This window comes from Stegastes partitus, unplaced genomic scaffold (assembly GCF_000690725.1).
Source record: "Stegastes partitus isolate 25-593 unplaced genomic scaffold, Stegastes_partitus-1.0.2 Scaffold1312, whole genome shotgun sequence".
Taxonomy (NCBI): Eukaryota; Metazoa; Chordata; class Actinopteri; family Pomacentridae; genus Stegastes; species Stegastes partitus.
In genome coordinates, this window is record NW_007579043.1 from 170861 (window position 1) to 194422 (window position 23562).

At 41.3% G+C, this 23562-nt stretch overlaps 1 pseudogene; it reads right to left on the reverse strand.

Moving 5' to 3' along the window:
* LOC103369632 (probable E3 ubiquitin-protein ligase MID2 pseudogene) overlaps nucleotides 1-8563 on the reverse strand; it is a 75910-nt pseudogene extending 67347 nt beyond the window's left edge.
* Nucleotides 8564-23562: the final 14999 nt, after the last annotated feature.

The window sequence follows — 23562 nt, forward strand, 5'->3', positions numbered from 1 at the left end:
CCTCTACCCTCCAGCCCCCACTGTGTTTTTAAGCAGAACAAGTGGTGACAGAGGACGACCAGAGGTCGCTGTCTTCTTTAATTCAGTTCCCACTCAACTACTGTAGCCTCTACAGCCACTACAGAAAGCCATTAATACAGCATGCGATCATCTTGTGCAAATATAATGAATGCTGCCATTGAATAGCAAGAGAGAAGAGAACTCTGATCAAGGACAGTTTTAAACAAACAGCCTGTCATACATCTTCAGATATAGGTGACTATTTCACAAACACATTTAGCTTGCACTGAAGACAGGGAGAGTGTAAAAATGAGATTAAGCTTTACACAACCTGGCTATACTGGAGCCTTGTTCCAAATCTGTATGAGAAGAAAAATGTCTTGCACATAATACACTTCAAGCTTAAGCTATAAAAAGGACACTTGCCCACAAAGCCTGGGTGTTTCTCAGGAAGGGATAAGCTGTGTTACCGTGGAGGTAAGTAAAGTAAGCAGCTGAGACCAAAACCTTTTCATTTCTTAATATGCAGCTAAATGCCTCACAGTATGTATGGGAAGAATGGCTGGCTGCTGTAGGTGAACACAAGATGGACAGTTTAGAGTCATTTCAAGCAGGTCTCCACTGAGAATCCCAACATCAGTCCACATCTCTGTGTTGGATCACTCAGTTATGCACAGCTTCACCCTCCCTGCTCTAAATGCAAGACATGTCAACTCGGTCATGCAATCTTCCTCTGATGAAAACACTTCAGGGCAGTCGGATGATAACATCACAGAGATTGACTTTGAGCCACTTGGCTCCGTGAATGCTCGGACAATGGTAATCAACACGATATGAAAAGTATGCCTATTAAATGTCACATACTGGCATGTACTGAAAATGGGAGCTTTCTATATACACACAGAAGGAGTTTACTTATGTTTTGCATTCAAACAAAAGGTCTGTCAAATTTAAGCAAATCTGTGGCATCAACAGTGTTATCTCCTTTGCACCAAAGGTGTGAGTTCTCTGATTTGCATCCCTTCCAGCGAAGCTCAGGTGGATTTGATCGACTCATCTGGCTTGTTTAAGTAACTTAAAGTCGCTGTTAACCTGTTATAAATATGGCTGCGCCTCCAGTTTCCAGCAGAACATTGCTTACAAAGCAGCATTGTGTGCACATGGCATCAGAATTGAGTGAAAGTGTCAGAAGTCAAATTGTTATTCTGAGCAAAGAGGGGGTTACTCAGCATCAAATCACGGCAAGACTGAAGGTTTCTGAGAAGGCAGAGCATGGCACTCTAAAACACTTTGAGGAAACTGGATCAGTAGTATCCAAAGCACGCTCAGGCAGAGCACAAGTGACCACACCATCGGAAGATCAATACATCAAGCTTTGTTCACTGAGAGTGAGAAAATAAACTTCATCACAGAAAGCGCTGTCAAAAGACGGCTGCCTTGTAGTGTTCTCAGAGAACAAGTCTCCAAGCTGCTTCTTGGGGTGGAAACAAGGCCAAACACTTACGCTAAGGCATACCAGCATTTCACAGTGGATGAGTGGAACAAGGTCCTATTTACTGATGAATCCAGGTTTGAGATGTACCACGGTAACAGAAGGTGCACAGTATGTCTACTCTGGAGTTTGACACCTGCGCCATACTGACTCCACCTGGACCACTATTCAGAGACACGCTACACCCTCTGGGTTGACTCGTCTTTGGAGAAGGATTCCTACCAAACTAGCATAATGAGCTCGAGCACAAATCAAAGCTTTGAAAGAACTGTTTGAAGACCAAAGAAGACCGAGATGTCTCTATAGTTTACAGTCACCTGACCTCAACTCCATTAATCATGTATGGAGGCACAAGCCAAGACATCACAGGCAGGTCTTTGGAACATTGGGAGATCATGCTGGGACAACACGGGTTATCGGGTTTGAACAAACTTGTAGACTCCGTGCCAGCTCGAGTACTGCTGTCCGTAAAGCAAAGAGGGCATACAAATATCAGATTTTCTAAAATTGTTATTTTTCAGATATTGCTTTTTTTTTTTTTTAATTTTTACCCAAATTGTTGTGGCAATACTGTCAATTGTAATGAAAAATGTAAATTCAATATCAAATACACACCCACAATCTAAGTATTTCCACTATTGATCTCAGATTTCTGTATCAACACTGTAAATATGTGGAAAACATACAGAATGGGGTGATACTTTTTTGCAGTACATAAAAAGATTTTGCCAGTTAGTGCAATATTCTATCTAAAATCATCCATGATTACAGATATAACACAGAATGCATATCAGTATATCAAATCTGCAAATGGAAAAAAAAAAAAAATGAGTAGGGTGACAAAAAAAGGTCTCATCAGATTTATTTTTTAAAGCTATAAACAATACATTTGGTTTGATGTGCACATGAAAGATTAGCATTTTGTCTCTCAAAGAATTATTACTATTACTGCATTTAGAAAAGTCTGTACAAATATTCGGTTACCATTAATAGCTTATGATGTTTCATTTAGTGTGGAAGTCTACCAAGTCAATTTGTAGTAGTAGTCACTTTAAAAAAACACACACACACACAATTTATGGTTTTGACTTCTCAAATGCAAAAAACATGTCTTAACATCCTAGTAAATTATTATATATTTAGAGCCAGGTACATCAAGGAAGTCACCTTTAGCTTTTTGAAACAGTGACTGTGATAGATTGAGAAAATACTTGTATATATATATTTTTTTTAAATGTTCTACTGCAACTTCAACTGCTGGTTGGACAAAACAGTAACTGATAATATCATCTTGGCCTACAGGAAATTCTGATTGTGATTAATTGAGAAAATAATCAGCAGATTAATCAAGTATGGAAATAATTATTTTTTGGTGTGTATAGTTTGGTGTTAGGGTGGGTGATTGCTCATATAGATATGAAATATTACAAGAACTTTAACAGCTCATTCTGATCTTAAATGTGTTTTACCACAGCAGAGCATACTACCACTGGCTACTACAGTAAATACAGTCAGACAGAATCGGTGACCTGTAAACACTGGACAGTTAACCATGTGTCAGTGTTTTTGCTGTTGCCATTTGGAGTTGGGGGCAGGATGTATGTGTTTGTGTGTGTGTGTGTGTGTGTGTGTGTGTGTGTGTTTTCGGGTAAATGCATGCACATGTGCATGAAGGGCATGAAGGACACAGCAGTCTCCCAAAGGAGGAATTTATTTGAAAAGAGCCTCCCATGACCCGGCTTGATCTCGTCCCTTCAGTCTTTGGTGGTGGGGGTTGTGCGTGCCAGTGTGTGTGTTGATGTGCGCATGTGTGTGTGTGTGTGCATGCTCAGTGTTGGGGATTTGCAGATCTTCCAAACGGTTGTCCCCCCGAGGATAGGACTGCACTCCCACCAATGGCTCACAGCGCTAATCTGACTGACAGCTTGGTCCAGCTTTCAGCCAAGAACCAGCCCACCAGCAAGGTCCAAATACCTGACTGACTGCTGAAGAATCTTATCTGCCACGAGATGACAGAGGAGACGCCGCTCTCCCCACGCCGTGCCCGAGCAAATGCCCAACCGCCTGTCTCACTCTCCGCCTCTTTATCTGTCTGCTTGTTGTTTGTCAGCACAACGCTGGGACGCGCACTTCTTCGGACTCAGCTGGATGTGACAGTTTGACAGACTGTCACAGCTATAAACTGAAAGGCACTGGGACACTGTCATAATACCCTTCTGCAGGCATTTTGAAGGAACACCTTTGACCCCTCAGTGCTTTATTTGTGCATATTTAAATGGAGGCATTTTTCTTTGCTTTACCTCCAGAGTGTTGCATGTCTAATAGTTTAAAGAAAAAGCAACCCTTTACACTAAAGGAAGAAATTTCACGATTTTACTTGATCTGACTGAACACTGACTCACTCTTGTGTTGTTACATATACCCACTAATAAGACAAAACTACAAGAAACTCCTGCCACGTCAGTAAAAACACCCCCACAAGCCATCTGTCTTATTCTTCCCTCCTTGAGGGGGCAAACTGTGAGCTTTCTGAGCTAAGATGCCCACTCATCTATCAGTGGGGCTTTTCCACGAGCCATCCAACACAGCTTGAACTAGAGGACCCTCATAATTGAATATTAAACCCCCGATGAGTGGGAAGGCAAACTACCGCAATGTCAACTGGAGGCTGGAATATGTCGCTTGCCGTTGCGCTGGCAGAGATGCGCACGGTGGCGTTCTGTGCAGTGTCACTTGCATCCTGCCTACCCGAGGTTATTCTGTCACACTGTCATAATTTCAATCTTTTGGACAAGAATCTACACACACACTCATCCACATCCACACGGGAGTCCACAGATGCAAGCAGGCATGAATGTTCTTGGCACGCAAATATGTAAACACAGCTGGCATTAAATCAATGGTGGCACTTTAAGAAGGCTGCAGAGATGGTCTTTTGTTCGGTTACGTCAAGAAATAGATTTGGCTTCAGTGCTTTTATTTTGGTCCACGTTTATTGCTGCCTGCCGAGGACGAAATACAGAGGGAGGAATCAGTACACAACAACAGATCAGAGAAAAGATTAAGGAGCAACCCGTGACTCTGCAATACAAATAGTATCCCTCACGGGCCCGAAAGCAAAATAGGCGAGATGCAGAGTTAAGTCACAAGAAAATTGTATTTTTCTGGTATCTTGGCTACATAATCTGACGTATGAAATGGATGATGAGGTGAAACACGATCAGAGGAGGCACTCTTAAAAAGATCAAAGGATGCTTTGTGTACTGTTACAAATTTGGTCTCTTCAAAAGTAAAAATACTCTCAGCAGTGGAGATGCGACTGCAGGAGGAAGAAGAAGAATTGGGTTTTCAGATCTGTGATATGGTAGAATGTTGAAAACCACGATTTTGGAGAGAGCCATGACCTAGGAACCCTGCAGTTTCTCTGAAGGACTGAAACACTCTTTGTCCACCTTTTCAAAGTCATCATTAAATGCTGAAATACCCAGTTAAATCTGCTGTAAAATATATATTTTTAAAAAGCTGTTAGACCACCAGATCCATCCATTTCACAATGAAGTGTTCTGTTTTTACACTAAGCTAGAGTTACTTGAACTGTTCAGACAAAACAAGAATGTGATGATACCACCTTGGGCTCTTGGAAATTGTGATAATTGAGAATATAATGAGATTAATTATTTATGAAAATAATTACTAGTTGCAGGATAAGTCCTGTGTTTTGTACATTTGGGTGTTGGGGCTGAAGATTGATCTGTAAGATATGAAAAATCTCATTTCATCTTTATTGCACTTGATACAGTTTTCTACAGAGGCAGTAAACATAATGGCTACTACAACACACAGTTACCGTCAGTGATCCATAAAAAAAACAAGTTTTACAACAGTTTCTTTTTTTCTCCCACATAAAGCTTTAGTTCTGTCCATCAAGCAGCTCCTACCACAACAACATGCCAGCTCCCCTGCTGTTTTAAGAGGCCTCCTGTGAAGGCATAGCCAAGAAGTGGACTCTAAGAGAAATGTGCCATTCAAACTGGTATCCGCTGTTGACAGACAGACCTGGATTTTAAAAATTCAATGTTGGATGCCTCCTTTGCCTGTTATGATCTGTGAGGATAAAGCGTCTGATATGTGCAGAGAACAAACGGAAGGCATGGGGCCAAGAATGTCTGAAGATTAAGTATCGTAACAGACAGGCACCAAAAAAAATGGGATTAAGACATTTTCTGTCTTCATTTGAGATTAAATGGTCTCTGCAGTGTTTAGAAACTTTCCTAATCATCCATGTTTAATAGAGTAAAAAGATTAAACGCGATACTGTAATATTATGACCCTGCTAATGAAGCTTAATCAAAAGTGCACTAATTATGAAGGATGTTACGTTTGACTAGACAGCACGCGGGCTAGCTACGTATCAAACATTGTAAAGTTGCATGCTGGCTTTACTAGACCTATGGTGTGCCAGTAGTGGGATTTAAAATGCAGGCACAAACTAACCAGCCTTATAGCTTCAGGTAAAATACTTAAACCTCTGAGGTGTGACAGCACCAAGCACCTGTCTGTTCTGTTGGAACTTGATTTGATGGTTAGAACAATAAATGGGTGGTGGATGCCAAATTATGGGAAAAACCAACTTGCGGTATCTCAAAAACATGTTTGAGCCACTACGTCCCACCAAAGCAGCTTCAATGCTTCAATTAAATTGACGCTCAAATTTGGTGCAGGAACCATTTTCCAAAACATACTCCCTCATTTGATGAATCAGTGACTGTGGTGGACATGCAGGTCCAAAATCTCTCATGGGTGTTCAATTGGGTGGAGCTCTGCTGACTGCAAAGGCCACAGCGTATGATTCAGGTAATATTTATATTCGTCAAACCATTCAGTGACCACTCGTTCCCTATAAATGGAGGCATTGCAACTGTGGAGGAGACCACTCCCATTAGGACAGACGATCCCTCAGAACCACTTCAATTGATTTGCAGTCATTCTTTCCTCAGATCCCCTCATTGTGGGGGTCAAAGGTTCAGGTTTCTCCTTTAATTTGTCACCCTTTAGCATGTGAAAAAAACAGCAAAACATAAATGCATTTGCACGCCAACAACACACTTCACAATCCTCTAAAGTCCTTATTCCCTGAACAGGGAAAAAAAACAAAAACATTTGACAGGTTTTCAGTTTGCCAGACCAGGGAGCTCCACAATCTGCTAGCACCGACACTAAATTGGCTTCAAGCTGCAGAGTCAAACAGGTACACTACTGTACAGTTGGTGTTTACATCTATCTGTGGAAATCATTGCAGCTGCAGCATCAACACAGGATGCCAACCTTCTGTCACGGCTATAATCAGCCCAGCACACAGAAGCTGACGCCCTGTCTCTCCCATAGAAAAAGGCAGCTCTCTTGTCATCATTATAATGTCTTAATAATTATCATCCGAGGGTGCGACCGGAGAGCGGGAGAGAGAGAGAGGCAGGTATGGATAGACTGAGGGAGCAGGCAGCACCCTGTAGACGCATGATGAATGAGGGTGTCAGCTGTATTCACCCAACTAGCAGCGCTGTCTCTCACAGTGGCGGGCCCCACTCGCTGAGCCCTGTCTCATTAACCACTGTGATCACGCATTAACAAGAGAGCGAGTGAGAGACGGGGAAATAAATCATTTTTCTTGTCTGAGACGGTGAACCACCAGTTTTTAAATAAAGTACATTCGCTGACATTCCATATGTTTGGCTACTGATCAACAGGGCTCTGACAGAATATCACAGCTTGGGCACGTCGTGTGTCGGTGCATTAGGATGAGAATTTAGTCACTTCAAATTTAATAGCATCAAAAAGTGACAGCTGGGGCCAACACCTCCTTACATCGGACCCCACTTTAACGCTTCCCATTGTTTTTGGCGTCCTGCATTATTGATGAGGAGCTGACATTTTACACTCAAAGCCACAGTGCCTCCTCTGTCACCTGCAGCACAGTCTCCACAACAACCACACTGACTAACTGCCAGAGTCAAAATGATGCAATAAACCTATGGGGAGTGAGTAAGATACCTATTGCACTCATTTGTGAGTTTTGGGTGACTGGGACTTCCAACGTACTACGATAACATTCATATTCTAGTTCTCTAATGTGCTATTTCTCATAAAGGAAACAACATATACTGATGATCTCTGTGATGACTTTAGAGAAAAATACATGATGCTTTTTAGTCCTGATGGATAAAGAAAATGCTTTCGCTGTGTCTGGTATCAGGGGTGTGGCTGGGACCGAGCTCAGGTAAGTCTCTGGGCACCTACAGCTCTGCACAATGATGGAACTGATGCATGCTGGAGATTAAAATACTTTCAGCAAACCTGCAAATGACCAAGAATAAGATGCAAGTAATACAGCAAAATCAAAATCATCCAGAGTGCTATTGTAGTAGTAGTTTCACCACTCTTAAATACTCTGGAAAACTCGTTTGCCTTTGAAATACACATAAACAAACAGAAATACATGAATACTGAACGTCTGGTGACCACCGGATCACAGATTTCCGAGAGCACGTTTGTTCTCTTCCGAATCACAAGATCAGTCACACACACACACACACACACATACACATGTTGTTTTCATGTTGCAGGTTTCTGTGAAGCCTTTTCACGCACTTATCAGCTGATACGGTTCATTATACTACTGCAAGACTGAATGTCAACACTGCGCAGCTCTGCACAAACTGTGGTTATTTTAGCCAGCGTGTGTCCTCCCCGTGCATGTTACTCTCTGTTCCACTAAATAAAAAAAAAAAGAAACACAGCCTACCTCGTTTCGCCGTGACAGCTCCGTGTGTCGACTTGTAGCAGCAGCAGTAGCAGGGGCTGGCAGCGATGTGACGCTCGCAGTAAAGATAACACTTCGTAAGCGCAGAAGTTTTTGACGAGTCAGTGAGTCAGGGATCACACGCACGGTGTCACACACAGCGGTTGCCCGGATCTGTGGATCACACGCCGCCGTGGAGTGCGTACGACAACGCCCCAAAACAAAACTGATCTGCTTTATCCGCCCGCCCGGATCATTAGCGCGTGTTAAAGATGTTGCTCTCCAACTCGGCTGTGCGCAACGGCGCGCTCCTTCTCCCTCCCGACGCGGTTTCCAAAAACCAAACGCTCCCCAAGGACACGTGACCCATCCACGGGGGACGGGAATAGCTCTCGTTTCCCCTCACGGCAGCAGCTGGGATCGGTTACACCGCTGCTCCAGTGCCCGCGCAACAAACCCGAGCTGTGCACAACCACACTCCTCCTCCACCCGCCCTCCATCCCCTGTGGCCTCACGGTGTCGCTGTCATTTGTCTTTACCTTGAGATGCCCAATTTATTACATCTTTGCATGGAAATACACCTGCTTTATTTGTTGATTGACAATTAGGTAATTAAATTTCCAAAATAGCTGCAGGTGTTAAACTAGATCTGCCCTTCACAGAGGCAGGTATGATAAAACTCATCTTAAATTAGGAAACACACACAAATATATGTTGATATATGGTATTTGTTTAGTTAAAATCACACAAACGAACATCAAAAACAATACTTGGAATCACACACGCACAATCACACTTGTAGAAGATCAATTTCACTGTTGCTGAAGGCAGAGATAAAAACATTTTCTCAGCTTGATCATAGCTGTGAGTGATCCAGGTCAACATGAACCAATATTCCACAAAAGATAACCCAGTTTTGTTTCTTCCTTTGTTTTCTCACAAGAAAAAAAAAATTAACATTTCAGCCATATACCTGTCCAGGGTGTCCCCTGCCTTCGCCCTGAGTCAGCTGGGATAGGCTCCAGCCCCCCCGCAACCCTTCTGAGGATTAAGCAGTGTATAGATAATAGATGGATGGATTTCAGCCATATTGTGATGACATGTGTAGGGTTGTTCGGCTGCTATCTATGAATCTGGTCAAATCACACCACGTTGTCACAGTCCTGAGGAACAAGGCCACATAAAAGTTAAGGGATGTTATCATATTCCAAATAGTTTAAATATTCTATACTATGTTCTAAATAGGGTGTTTCGGTGATTAGCACCGTTGGCTCGCAGCAAGAAGGTCACCGATTCGCGTCCCGGTGAGGACACCCAGGATCTTTCTGCGTGGAGTTTGTATGTTCTCCCTGTGCACTGTGGGTTCTCACCGGGTTCTCCAGCTTCCTCCCACACAGTCCAAAAACATGTTGAGGTTAATTGGTGATTCTAAATTGTCCGTAGGTGTGAATGTGAGTGTGCTTGGTTGTCTGTCTCTGTGTAGCCCTGTGATAGACTGGAGACCTGTCCAGGGTGTCCCCTGCCTTCACCCTGAGTCAGCTGGGATAGACTCCAGCCCCCCGTGACCCAATGAGGATTAAGCGGTGCATAGATAATGGATGGATGGACGTGCTAAATATTAAATGTCATGCAAGCATACAAGAGAAGTTGATTTTTAAATCATTAGACTTTTGGGATCCTTAATTTTCCACACTTTAGCCTGTGTCATGTCAGAAGTTTGGCCACTTGGATTTTACTCTGCTGCAAAACATTAGCCAGCAGTGACTCCTGTTAAACTGGACTTACAAGATGTACTTAACCCTAATAGATATGCTTTAGGCGAGAAGATCAATGGTGAGAAACTTACTAGCCAAGCAACTTTTACTCCAAAACAACCCCTAATACTTTTCTCTTAAAGTAGCAGGATTCCTGTGTAAAACAGCTTTTTCAGCATTCAGCACTTAGTGCTTGTAGTGGCACATTGTGCTCGTTGTTATTCTCATCTTGTAATTGCATTTTATTGCATATAGTTGAAACCAGAAGTTTACACACACTGTATAAAAAGACACATAACCTTTTTTTTTTTTTCTTCTCACTGACAATAAATCAGACTGAACTTTTCCTGTTTTAGGTCAGTTAGGATTACCAAAATTATTTCTTCTTGTGAAATTTGGGAAAGCCCAGATGGTGATGTCATGGCTTTGAAAGCTTTTAAAAGGTTCATGGACAACATACGAGTTAATTGGAGGCACACCAGTGGATGTATTTAAAGACACACCTCAAACACACTGCTTCCTTTTGTGACAACATGGGAAAATCTAAAGAAATCAGCCAAGATGTCAGGAAGAGATCGTCTCCCAAATAGTTTGAAGGCACAGTAGTTTTAGAGTATATAAACTTCTGACTTTGAAGAAAGTAATAAAGAATTCTCCAAAAAAAATCTTTCTCTTAATATTCTGGTATTTAGCAAATAGAAATAATTTTAGTAATCCTGACTGACTTAAAATAGAAACACAAAGTTTAGTCTGATTTAATGTCACACAGTGAGAAAAAAAAGGTTTATGTCTTTTTATACAGTGTATGTAAACTCCTGGTTTCAGCTGTATACTGTAAACTCATTAAAGCATATAAATGTATGAAGCAGGGAGCTGCTGTAAAAGAACATCTATGTTTAGCTAACAAACCCTGCATATGGAGCAAACATTGGACATTTGTAGTTTGGATTAAGTCTAATACTCTTCATTAAAAGCAAAATGCATATTTTGCATATTTTCATCCAACTACGAAAAAATGGTCTCTGGAGAGATGCTGGGAAGTCTCATAATATGGGAACTTGAGTTTACTTTAGCAGTACATTCATTCATCTCATTATATCGAATAAAAACACTGCAAGTTTGGAGAGCTCTTGTTTGTAAAGTGGTATGAAAATAAAAACTGGAAAGTTACTAGTCGGTTGAAACAACTTGATTCAATAGCCCACACATTTATGTTCTATTTTGTGAAAATATTAGATTCATCTCAATGTTTGCATGATGCTTAACAGTTCAACAAGAGGATGATGAAGTCACAAAGACCGCCGTGTTCCATTTGCTGTCCTTTGACGGAGCCGTTTGCCATATTCCAGTTTTATATACAAATTAGGTGCAGGCAAAAAGTACTGACTGAAAAACACAGTTTTGACGGTAAATTCCAATTTGTTCATTTATGAAAAAGAAGAGTTGATGTATTCAGGTCTGATGTGAAGCTGCTTTCCGCCCACCTGCAAGTAAAGCAGCCACAACAAAACAAAATTCACCATCAGACTGATGTACATTAACCTGCATGATTGTGTGCTGTGTTATGATGTCATTGTGTTGTTGTCCATTATGGTGTACATCGTGTGCAGTTTTCACACTCAGATGAATCAAACAAAGTCAATGCAAATGCAGCAGAGCAACAGCTTGAAACCTTTTCAGGCTGAGCTCACCTCCTCAGCTCCATGTGGATATATTTTGAAACTGGGCAAATGGAAACAACATCACCATTCATTCGCCTGCTGTGCACATGTAGGCGGAGGAATGTCGCGTCATTACCGCTGTTTGTCTGCTCCGCGTGCACGGTTTGAACAACTTGTAATTGCCTTGGAAACCTCAGATCTATGGCGTAATAAGATAATAATTGTCAGATCCACTAAAACTTGAAGGTTGAAGGCCCAGAATAGACGCTTGAAATTTTCACTTCCAGAGCGAGATGATGTTTACACGGGGGATTAAGTGATTCGTTTTTCAGGCTGTAATGACCAGATAGATAAATGCTCAAGTGCCAAGTGAAGAAAAAAAAAAGAAGAAGGCTGGAAAATATGTGCATCTTAAATTCTTCTGTCACTTGACTCAGTTCCAGTGAAAGTGCTTTGGAAACGAGGTTATGGGCCTGAAAATGAAGATGAGAGGAGCTGCGTTTTTTTTTTTTTTTTTTCCAGGCCCGTAGGTGAGCTAACGTGGGTGTGCTGATGAGAAACAAGGATTTGTCTGCTGAATTACTGCCTTCAAACAGCTCTCAAATGCAAATGGGACAGATGCTGAATTGTGGCAGAACTGTGGTGTCGTACAAGTTGCCATCTTAATTAGTTCCTCGGTGACAAGCTGCCCATTCAGTAGAGACAAGAAGGACAACTTAATGCTGAAGGGAAACTGATAGGTGGTCTTTGTCTCTCTGTCTGTCTCTCTCTCAAATCCACCCACTGCCCTCCCACACATGCTGCCACTCACCATTTCCCTAACACAGATCATTATTGATTGGATCGTGTTGTACAGTGAATGCACCATGTTCGGTGCACATCAGGGTTTTTTCAGTATGCATTTTCAACTCAGCCTATTCAATAATCAATGTCATTTGGCCCGTATGTATCCGCTCTATAAGAAAGATAGATTAAATCCTCAGTGGTTGAGATGCGCGCTGGAAAATTGCACTGAAAACGGACTACAGGGAAACCTAGCAATCTTCTTGCTGGAGTGTATGTGTGGTGCGGTAAGACAGGTAACGACTGCACAGGGATGCTATGATTCCTTCCCACTTTATTGGCAGATTCATATACGTCCTCCACATGTTTATGCAGGAAGTGGATAAACGGGAACCCTGGGGTTTAGCCTGTACACAGGACTGAATATTAAAGGTGGGAGGCGAATGTTTTTGCTGGTTGTTCCCCCGTGGACATGTGATTGCTCGCTAAGCAGATTCCATCTTATGGTATGAGCTACATGCATAACAAGCCAGTGTGGTTTAGAAATAAGCATTCAAGACTGAACTTTTCTGATGCCAACCTGACATTCGGTGTCACTTAACTCATTACGCTGCAGAGTTACATCCCAATGTCTCCCAGGAACATCAACAGCTGAACCACTGACAGTGTATAAATCCTTTCAAATAACTTATAATAAGATGTCATTGTCCTTTGTTATATTAGTTGAAATTAGAAATGGACAATATTTGATCTACTCTTTTTAAAATAGTGACATCGAGGCCAAACAAATAACAGAGCTAATTTATTTGACTTTTAATCTACAACGACCAGAAAACAATAGTCTCATAGCTAACATCAGGATGCGTCTTTCCACTGCCTTACTCACATGAACAAGCTTGAATCTGAACCTGAGGAATGATGCTTCTTTTATGAAATTTGATTTCAGGAAATTTGGACGACAGCAAAGCGGTCGCTCTCTACGTGATGTACATCGTCATGGAGCGTGTTGGCTGCAATGATGGAAAATTCAGGGCTGCTAATTTTCCCATGGTGGCAAAGATATAGCATAGCACAGCTGTCTCCTGTCTCCCTTCTGCTTCTCATGCAAGATCAGTCAACTACTGCTGGAAATGGTTTTAAACAGATTTGACAGCCTTATCCAAGATAAAAAAAAAAGCCAAACTGACACTGCTCAAAATTCTCTATTGATGTGTCCAAAGCCACTGTGTCCTTTTTGACATTATTTCTGGATGTGCCAAGTTCAAAAATTTTGCAAACCTACACCTATTTGGACACAAAAGACACTTTGTGGAGTATTTGTTCTTTAGTAGCGCTGTGGAGTGATGTTTTTCAGAGTGGGTCCCTGTTTTGTTTGTATCCCACAGGGAGACGATTTGATATTGATGGACAGTTGCTGTGCGAGGGAGCATAGCAACAAGTCTGCAACAGCAGTGAAGACTCAAGAACACACTCAGTGTGTTTTGGTGAGAAACACTGAATGTAAACATAACTCTGTTTGGGCTATGTAAACTCCAGAGGGCACCTTTAAGCAGGGAGGCTTTGCTCCAGCAAGTGTTTTCTTATTCAGCACATACTGTTGGTTACACAAACTCAAACACAAGAAAAGACCACTGCAACCACAAATAAGCATCTCCAAAATTGTCCAAAGAAACTTGTATGGTAGCTCCAGAGGCAGCAGTAGGAATTGAAAAATGCTAATGCACAAGTCTACTTTTATAGCTTTTAGGCTAACTTTATTTTAATTTAAGTTAATTTTACTTCTTGAACACATTCCTGAAGAGTTATACAGCAAGAACCATTACAAAATACAGACGAAAGAGAAAGTTAGGGAAATATCTTTACACCTTCTAATGAAGTGAAGACCAGATATCTTCTAAATAAAACATTAACTCTCATCAATCCTGAACGCTTGGAGGTCGATAAAAGTATTTTGTAATGTGTGCAGATAAGCGGTGTGCTGTATTATCTCTTACAAAACTCCCTTCATTTACATAGAGATTAGCCCAAAACATATTGTTAATCATTACAGGGCTTATGAATACTTAATTGAAGAGGGATAACTGAGGCTGTGGAAAAGTAATAATTAATGAGGCTGGGTACAGATGGGACAGTATGGGATACTTAATTACATTTTGGCAGTGGCAAATGACCCATTTTTGAAGTTGGCTGGAGTACACATAAGTTTAAAGTCAACTCAGAGAAACTCATTTGCATGAATATCAAATTCTGCTCATTGTAAACCAACAAAAGCTTATTTTCTGTAAAACAAAATGAATGTATCTTTACGATGTGTTTTAATTTGGAAGTTGTTACACATTTGTAATGAAATTGTAACAGTTTCAAAAAAGTAGTGAAACAAAGAGACACAAATCTCTCGGAACTTCTAATCAGTGCCTGGAGGCTAAAGCAACGATATCATCCCCAGCGGAGGCTTCCAAGGACTGCATAATACTGTATATTATACATTATGTAACTATCTCCGTGACTAAATCTCTGGTCTCCGACTGTGCATGTATTAACATTTGAAGTTTTAAAAACATTCCTTTGTTGAGCGGCTCGGAGGATTTGACTGTTTGTTGTCTGGCTGTCTGTACGTCTGGGGTTTCTGAGGATCAGCGTTGATGTAAGTAGCTGCCAGCTGCCGTCTCTCAGCTCACTGTCCAGTCGGTTCTCTCAGACCGTGAGCCAGCCACAAATAAAATCCTGCAATCACACTGGCTCATAAATGTCTGAGCGGGAAGACGTCGGCTCGCAGGTGGTTGTCGGCTGAGCTGCTGCACTGCAGGAACTGTTTTATCTGTTTTGATGCTTCAGCTGGGGGACTGTGGTCTGGTCAGCTAAAGCAGCAGGAGAAATTCAACATTACAATGGGTGATCAGGAGGTTTTGCTGATGAAATACATGTGCAATCAAATGTACTATGTTCACATCTTGACACAATTTGACATGATTTTTCACACAATTTTTAAAAGTAAGATTTAAATACATATTCAAAAATTGTGCCCTCTGTTCAGCTTTTGCCAACCTAACCTCCCACCGCTCGATGAGTTCTCACGTTTGTGTACACAATAAAACTCACTTTGTAAAACTGGCTCAATACTCATACAATACACATGGAACCTGTGCATACAAATGTGCCACAATAGCCCAAGGCCACTAAAAACACTCCCCACTAAAGTTCAAAAGAGTATTTTATGGATAGAAAAAACACAAAAGAGCCTGCAGGAGCCACAGAGCTGCAGTTTGTGTCAGTCGTCTTTGTGCTAATTTGACTAAACTCTAAAGTGGATTTTTTACATTACAGAAGTTAGTTATGTTATAGAGGATATATACGAAAGAGCTAAATTAAATTATTTCATTATTCGTTTCACATCAAAAGATGGTTCAAGAAATCATGACTTTCTGGTTGAAAATCTGACTTTGCTCTACTTTGAAGCTCGAAAGAATTTTTACTAAAACTCTGAATTTATCTCTCCTGCCAGTCGGCACGCACATTATTTATAAAATCTCTTCAATTGCTGCAGATTTGGATCAGATTACATGTCACTGCCTCATCATATGCATCACCACAGGCGATTCTTAATCATTAAACTAAGAAAAACAGTGATGCTAGAAAAGTGGTTGACTGGTAGCAAATTGCAATTGGATTAGCCCGAGGATTTGTCAACTGGGAAAAGGTTATCATGTTTTATAGACACCAGCTGCATACTGATACAGTTTTGATAAGGTGCCGAAAGGAATTTGGATGCGTCTGACAATTTAGAAGGAGATGTGAAGTGAGGTGGATAAAGGCAGTGCTCAGCAGGTTGCACTGAGCTCTAAAACTGTGGACATAGTTAGCACAGCAAAGAACAATGTGTGATAACTCTGCTCTGGTAAAAGCTGAAAAGCCCAGCGAGACTTAGCTGTGGAGGTAGAATTTGCTTGGCATGTAAGTATGGAAAGAATGAGCTGTTAAAACTGTTTATCAGCCCACAGTGAAATAACGAATCTAACCGATTAAGTTTGAAATATTTGTTTAAATGATTTTTTTAAACACTTCCTTCTAAAAATTAATTTTGTTGAAAGGTTTAAAAATCGTGTACATGTTTCTATGACTCGCCACATGCAATGTTAAATTAAAATTGCCCTGTGATTATTCACCTGTAACACTGTAACGTCCTTGTGTAGATGATTTTTTATTTCAAGATTTTAGGGAACCAAATCTTTCTTTATCAAGTTACACAAGTAAGCAGTGAGAGTTAACATCTGAAGAACAAAAGCAGCCTGGGCACAGCAGTAGGTGTAGGCTTGCATGACCCGATTTAATTTTCAAACTGATTAAATATCCGTCCCTCCTTAAGGGCGTCTGACTGCAGCCTTATATGTGCAGGATAAATTTTGTCCAGCTGCAGAGGCTTGAGGCGGGGGTCTCATGTCACAGCAGAGTTGAACAGAATATCTAAGCATCTGCTGCTGCCAGCCCAGGAAGCATCGCTAGATTAGAAAACCTGGAGGGTCTCTGATTATCTCGAGGCCCTGTCCATGAGTCCTGGCTGGCAGTGGCCCACAAGTCAGTGTCGCCATCCTGAAATTGAATTGGGAAGGATTGGATGGGTTTAAAGGCTTTGGCTCTCACTGTGATGGAATCAGATAGCGGCGAAAACTCCAGGATGTTGTGACAGACAGACGGTTGAACACAGAGGGAGAGAGACAGAGTGGGAAAAGTGGACACAGTGGAGGCAAGATGATGGAAAGGAAGGACTTTACCTCATTATGCGAAGGTCATTTTAGATATGTGTCTTTGTGTCTTTGATTCATATTTGTCTGACGTAACTCACATAAACAGATTTTCACCATCAGGATCACAGCAAGAAGAGCTTTAACCTCTCCACACCATCTGCATTATTTATGAATCTCTCGTGAGTCCACATTGTAAATAAAAAAAATGACAGTGTGGAGACATGTATATATGTTATGCAAATGTGCATACTGAATTTCAACATGTGAACATTTTTCCTTTTTTCCAATAAAACTCCACTTTTCTACCATTAAGTTAGAATTTTTGCAAATTTGCCAGATTTCTGACCCAGAGAAAACAACACACGCATATCAACTTCAGTCAAGTTCTTTTTTTTCTCTTTTCTTTTCTTTTTTGCACATTTAAAACAACATTGGGTTTTAACAACTGTTGAACCAAAGTGCTTTCCAATAAGGAACTAATAACAGCTGCTGTTGCACATTTATCTAACAAATTAAAATATTAAAGTTAAGACTCGAGCTGCACGGGGTCTTGGTGGTTAGTACTGTCACCCCGCAGCTAGAAGATTCCCGGTTCACGTCCCGATTAGGATGCCTGGGATCTTTCTGCGTGGAGTTTGCATATTCTCCCTGTGCAGCACGGGTTCTCTCTGGGTTCTCCGGCTTCCTCCCACAGTCCAAAAACATGCTGAGGTTAATTTGTAAATTGTCCATAGGTGTGAATGTGAGTGTGCTTGGTTGTCTGTCTCTAAGTGCAGCCCTGTGATAGACTGGTGACCTGTCCAGGGTGTCCCCTGCCTTCACCCTCATTCCTCTGGGATAGACTCCAGCCCCCCTGTGACGCTAGTAAGGATTAAGCGGTGTATAGATAATGGATGGATGGATGGAAGCTAAGACCCTACAGTGTTGTTTCTAATGTGAATTTACAGTTTAAAGCTATCTAAAAGATATATTTATCTGACTAAATAGAATTATAAGGTTAAGACTCTCCAGTATTACTAACAGAGATTTATCTGGCTCTGGCTAATTTAAAAATTCACAACACGCAACATGGAAAACCCAACAAATCCAAACATTCCCCATGAGCAAGTGTACCTGCAGCAACGAAGAGGCAGAAATCCCTTTTGACAGAAAGACAGCTCCAGCAGAACCAGGCTCGGGGAGGGCGACCATCTGCCTCGGACTGTTTGGAGTGAGGGTACAGTGGAGAGAGAAAAGGATAGCAGAAACAAACAAGAGAACAAAAACACTGGAGCAGTTGGTGGGACCAGTAGCTGCAGATCAGAGAGGTGCAGCTCCAGAGTCAGAAATACCTGCAGAGAGGCTCAGGAAGAGAGAGGACAGAGGACAAAGAGAGAAGACACAAAGCCAATAACATACAACGGTTTATGTAAATAGAAGAGATGACAAGGGTCAGCACATGTGACAAGTATACGAACAAGATAGCTGAGGTAAAGCATATTGGTTTGATTAAAAAAGTGGTGGAACTTTAATTCCAAAAGATTAAAAGAGAAAACTGAATTAAATCTGGCAACTTATAAAGTACAAAACAGCAGGGCAATAAAAAGAAAATAAGAGTGCACATCACTAGAGCAGCTCCAGGAAAAAACAATTAAGTTCTAATTTGAAATTACCAATAGACGGACAGGATTTAATGTTGGATGCAATATTCAAAAAAGTGCTTCTGGTTTCAGGCATCAGTGAAGAACTGATGGAGTCACTGAAGATGACCTAAGTGGTCATGTGGGTAATGTTCTGCAGAACTAAAACTAAATGGTAGAATTTTGAACTCAATTCTGTAGATTACTGGTAGGTAATGCAAATGAGTAAGAACAGGGGTGATCTGCTGTCTTTTCTTTGTACCAGCTCAGAGCCTGGCAGCTGCATTCTGAACTAACTACGTTAAAAGATTTAAGGTGGAATTATGGAAAAAAAGTATTCACAGCCTGAGCTACTGTATATAATACATCAGTTCTGACGGGGCGATGAGGCAATAGCTCTGCAGCAGGAAAAAAAAAAAGAAGCATATCTTTAGTCGTATCTGATGCTTTCAAACATCAACAAGACAAGCATGTCAAGTTCCATGTGACTCGACAGGATTGACTATTTTGTATTCCTCACTTGCCGCTTCCTTCAAAGAAAATGAAAAGCATTTGTACTGTGTGTAGTGCCGCTTGATTCACGCTCAAACTTTGATGTCTACTACACGTCTTTTTGATTTTGTTCTCGGTTCTTGAACAAACCCACTGCCCTCCTCAAAAAATGCCATATACTGTATGTGGTAGAAAGAGCTGGAAATGCAGACATGCATGCTTTTTGTTTTGCCATTTAATACAACCTGGCTGCTCTTTGTATCGACACGATTTTGTAGTCATTGGTGGAAACAAAACTTTGGTGCTGTCTTTTGCGTGTCATACTATCAGGCAAGTATATCGAGTGTTTAGTGTGGAGAAAGGAAATGCAAGTGAGAAAGTGTATTCAATTGTGCAGCACGCTTATTGCCGGTGAAGCATAGAGCTTATTGGATATCAATACATCCAGCTAGTGTTGCCAGCGATAAAGGGCTTGTGAAAAGACGCAAGTGTGTACCACTGAAATATTGAGGTGTTTAGCTCAGTGCATGACACCTTCCAGAGGCCATCTCTCACTACCCAGACAGTGGAGTCACAACCGATCTTTGTCACGGTTCCTAAACACTCTCCCGAACTGTCAGTCCTCTGGGACGGACTGTCTGCCTTTAGCTGGCCACAGAATCAGCTGGCCTTGGGCAAGCCTGGAAGACATGGCTCAGAGGGAAGAGGACAGAAAGAGTGAGACGAGGAAACACATCCTTCTTCATGCAGCCCTCATAAAAAGTAATAAGAAGAGAAACTCACTGTAAAATACATGAGCAAATAACAGAATCCTGCAAGCGGATATCATAAACTTTTGAAAACATTTCTCTTTAGAGTTTAATGGAGGAACGAATCCATTTAGATTTTTGAAGCTCCCCGAGCTTAAAGAGAAGAAAGGGGCACATTTAGGTAGATGTTCAGCTTCTGTAGGCTTGTCATCAATTAACAGTAAATGAAGGGTGACCTAAGTTCATGTTTTTTTTTCCCTCCCAAGTGCCGTCAGGATTACAGAAAAAAAAAAAAAAAAGCGCAAAAAAATCTGTTGTGAGCTTCAGTTCGCATATGATGGGAAATGGGAGTGCTGCACAGAAATGTTGTTTGTCACGAAACCATCAGCAACCCAACGGCTCACAGAAGAAGATCATGCTGTGTTGTTGGACAAACATCAAAGGCAGAGGCCTCAAATAGTTTCTCTGTCACACTGGGTGACCCAGCGGCACTTCGCTTCCTCCATATGTACACAGACAAGTTGATATCCATAAACCCCACTCACTCACTCGCACACACACACACACACACACACACACACCCGTGCACAGTACTCCTGTGTGCTGATGCCGTAATCAGACACCCGCATCCTCTAACCAAACTAGCTGTTGTCGTTCTGCTATCTAGGAAGTAGCTTTTTTACTTGAGTGCACAGTCTGTTGAAGCAGCGACCCACATACAGTATCCCAGTCGGAGACGGGAATCCGTCACAGTTGTCTTGACCTTTGATCTCTATGTCTTTGAAACCTGGTCGCCCAACACCAACAACACTATACATGTGGCATCTGTGTTTGTTACTAAAGTTAGCTTAAAGTAGAAGTCAAGCCACACAGGGAGAGAAGTAAAGGATGTCAACACATTTCTAGTCTTGAGATGTTGTGCTGTGGCTTTTGGTTCTTCCGATGGTATCACTGGTATATTTAACTCACAGCGTGTGGAAATCACAAAAGAAATTCTACGACACTTGAGTATGAAAAACACTGACTAGACGAGGTTGATCTATTACTGTCTTGGTGATAATTATATAGCTAAAAACATCACTCGTCTTTATGTCGACCCACAAAAATCTGCAAGCTGTGAATTGTTAAAGACATAACGCTTTATGCATTCAGTGCATTTAAATTCAAACCCTATGCCAGATATAATTTTTTTCCCTCTGGCACCTATCAGGATTCATATCACACTTTGATATGATGCCTGACAAAAAAAAAAAAAAACTGCACAGAACTGCAAACAGTTTTGATCGCTTTTGATTAAAAGCTTTGATGAATAAACTTTTAGCCGCTATAGAAACTAGATTCCCCCTGAGAGCACATTAAGACAGGCCTTTTCTAACTCGATATTTTTCTCCAGATATACTTACTGTCTCACTCAAGGGACTCCTATACAGAAAAGAGAATGATGTTCAGTTGGTATTTCGTTACGGGAGTCTTTACAGTAATTGGCAATTTACTTCTAAGTTTTAATGTCTTGTTTCCTAAAAACTGCAGCAATCTGACAGTATATAATAAAGAAGTATCATAATATTGTGTCACCTTTATCCTTTCTTTTGGCCGTGGGATTTAACAAGATATTTTTACTGCAGATGAATTGCCTGATTGGAACTCACTCCTACACAAATTTCATGCAACACACACACCCATAGAATACAGAAGCAATTAATGCTGTTCTCCCAATGCAGTTTAAAACGCAGATAAATTATACAAAACATTGTTTTTATGAAAAACAGCCACAGACAGGCTGCTTCTCCTCTTGAATGACCTGAGAATTCATTAGAGACAACAAAGCGCTTGAGAACAAAAAAAAAAAGAGGAATAATTTCACTGAGAAGATTCCCTTTGGAAATACAGTGTGACTGTGCAAGTGGATGGACTTCAGGCCACCTGCTGCCGCCTGTGTGCTTTGTCTAATGGTGTTTGTCCAAAAAAGATAAGGACCTCTCCATGGACCAACCGATGGGATTTAATTAACAGTGAGTAACAGGGCCCGGTAGCTGTGATGTTGTCGTCTCCAGCATTTTTTTCATTAAAAAAAATAAAAAAATATATATATATTGTCACGCAAGAGACAACTCTGCTGCTGCAGCACAGAGGGGTTTTGTAGTTGTGGACTTGTGGGAATTACTCGAGGCAGTTTTTCTAAGTCTGGAAATGCAAAACACAGCCGGGTATCAAGTATTAATATGTCAGAGAATGTGACTGAGTAGACGCTGTTGCTAACCCTGGATTAGTGCTTCCACTGTGGTGGGGTGGGGTGGGGGGAAGGACTTAGTCAGTGACACCAAATACGTTCTGCTTTAATTACTCTTAAATTCTGATGTGTCACCATCTCAGTGACCTAAAAAGTAGAAGTTTACTTCTCTGCCGAGGACACGCATCGAGTCTGAGTGGCCGAACAAATGCGGAGTGGCACAAGTAGCCTGAGGAACACGCATTCATCAGCAGTGTCAATCAGTCACTAAGCCATCCACAAACAGCCTTTTTCGCTTCGAGTCCAGATTGTTTTTGAATCAATTTTTAACCCTCACCTCCGTCATCACCCCTGTAGGAAACAAGCAAAACTGGAAAGTTGTAAATAAACACATCCATTGTTCTGCGCTAGCGAGGTCTGTGCTATAATTAACCAAGAGGAGGTGGATTTTAGGAGTCAGGCGAGGCCAATCAATGCTGATCCACAGGACAGTGAAAATCAGAGGGCTCCTCTTAAACTCTGGCCACTGAGGCCGGCCAATCAAGGAGAGTGCTGCTACCATTTCCAGTGGAGATGCTATCCAAGATAAAAGGAGGGAAAAGGACATTTGTCACCTCATCATAATGCATTTTCTCCTGCGATTAGGTTTTTTTTTTTTTTAACTTAATGGCCATAATCAAAACTAATTTATTAAACCTTCCCTTGTTCACTTGCTACCTAAAAGTAGTCCTTCCACGCTAAGTAGATGCAGTTTTCTGTGTGTCTGTTTCAGGTGTATGTACATGCATGGCACAAAGTAATGACAGAGACTAGATGTTAGACCTAAAACACCCCAGCCTTGGTTTGGAACTGAAACTCTCTAAACTGTGTGAGATTAGACAAATTTAAAAAGGTGGCAGATCTTTTATTGCATGCTTTTTTCTGCAGCTGTTTCATTTATTTTGCCTCCATTAAAGGTAATCAATACTTTATAGATGACTATTACCATTTTGCTCCATTCCGTGAGATGTTCCTGCACACGATCGTCCTGGCAGCACAGCCGCAGCTCGGTGATTATGAGAATATGTCGATATGAATGTGGTTAAACTGTTTTCACATGACTTAACGCCTTAAATTCTATTTTCAGAAATGCCTACAGCCCTTTGATCACGGTTTGCCCTTCCATGTTTCCTTGCATATTAATAAATCTTTCATAATTGCGATTACATGCAGTTTTAAGCAACGGGGAAGCTATTAAGGTGATG